Source organism: Austrofundulus limnaeus, unplaced genomic scaffold (assembly GCF_001266775.1).
Source record: "Austrofundulus limnaeus strain Quisiro unplaced genomic scaffold, Austrofundulus_limnaeus-1.0 Scaffold26, whole genome shotgun sequence".
NCBI classification, from domain to species: Eukaryota; Metazoa; Chordata; class Actinopteri; order Cyprinodontiformes; family Rivulidae; genus Austrofundulus; species Austrofundulus limnaeus.
Genome location: NW_013952428.1, coordinates 410,218 through 411,718, shown reverse-complemented (window position 1 = coordinate 411,718; position 1,501 = coordinate 410,218). Strand labels below are relative to the sequence as shown.

The window sequence follows — 1,501 nt, the reverse complement described above, 5'->3', positions numbered from 1 at the left end:
GGGTTGTTACCAACATCTGGTGAAAATTTCATGTCATTAGCTCCTCTAGTAATATATTTACTGAGAAAAATGGTGACGTGTTCAATACTTATTTTACTCGCTGTATGTAGAATTATTATGAGAAATGTTCCATTGAGTGTCTGGGAAAAAACACTAAAGTTTTCATAGCTGTGTTTTTCTCTGTCTTTTTCCTTATTTCTGTGTTAGGTCTTATCCGTGTTTTGTTGCTGTTTGCCAGCCTCTTTAACCCTCAGCTCGGAGAACATCAGTTGATATGTAGCTGCTAAGAGACACCATGCAGATGGAGTCAGATTTGGAGAATTTGTGGCAAAAAATAATAATCTCAAGCCAAAAAGCCAGAGAGAGAGACACTCCCCGTCTGGGGCGTCCTGGCCGACCACCCAGTTTGAGCTGGGGTGTGATATTTCAGATGGTCTTTGTTTCCCATCTCCTTCCTGCAGAGGCTCATTCTGCTGCTGAAGATCTGGTCAGAATGAGAAAGAAGGAGAGATTGTTGACCTTCCTCCATAGAGGGGCAGTTAGAGAAACAACCTCCCAGCAGTGTGGGTCAGTCCATGTCAGCCCTTATTATGCTGAACATTCACACTTTTGTTTCTCTGTTCCATATTTGTAATCTAACCCCCAATCTACACTGGATGTGGTTCTGCTCTGCTCCTCTACGGTCCGGTCCCCGCAGTAAATAGCAACCATTATAATCAATGAGAGGTTTTACATTGGTGGCGTAGGGCGGCGGCTAACGGATGGCGATCTGCCAAAATTACATTCAATCCTATTTTTGCCGGACGCCAGAGCTTCTCCAGAGTCAATCAAAGATCACATCGCACCAACAGGAAAATGAATGAGCACATCCATGTTGTCAAAATAATTCACCAAAGGCTAATTCGTCTAAATCCTAGCTACGTTAATAAATATATGGGTATATTTATACACAATTGTCGTCAAAATGTATACGAATAAATATGTTATTTTGTAAATTAAAATGATTAAAATTTAATGAGTTGGTTGATTATAATATTTTGCAGCTTATGTAAAAAATGTTACCTTTAAACATTCAGTTATATTTTGTTAAGAGAGAAAGTTCTTATAATCTTAAAGGACTTGAGATGTTTGTGAAACCTAGAATTCGAACAAACTTGAAGGACCGATGTACTTCGGTTCAGGGAATAAGATTTGGAATAATCTAGAAAGCTATTATAAAAATACCAGTTCAATGTATTGTTTTAAGAGAAGGATAAAAATAAGTTTGTTAAAGAAATATGAAATTGTTTAATGTATATCAAAGTTGTTGTTTGAGAGGGAATTGAAGTTTTTATTTTGTTTGTGTTTCTTGATTATTATTGCTTGAAATTAATTATAGAAAAAAGGGGCAGATATTATAAGATTTTTCTTCTTTCTGCCTCCTTTCATTTCAATGTGATTTGTATATTTTTTGTTGTTTATATATGTTATGTATTTTTTAGTTTTTAAAGGGCCAATATTA

At 36.0% G+C, this 1,501-nt stretch overlaps 1 protein-coding gene across 2 annotated transcripts in view; it reads left to right on the top strand.

Annotated features, from left to right (window-relative positions):
- lhfpl2a (LHFPL tetraspan subfamily member 2a) overlaps positions 1-1,501 on the top strand; it is a 107,660-nt gene that overhangs the window by 43,723 nt on the left and 62,436 nt on the right. The window lies entirely within an intron of this gene.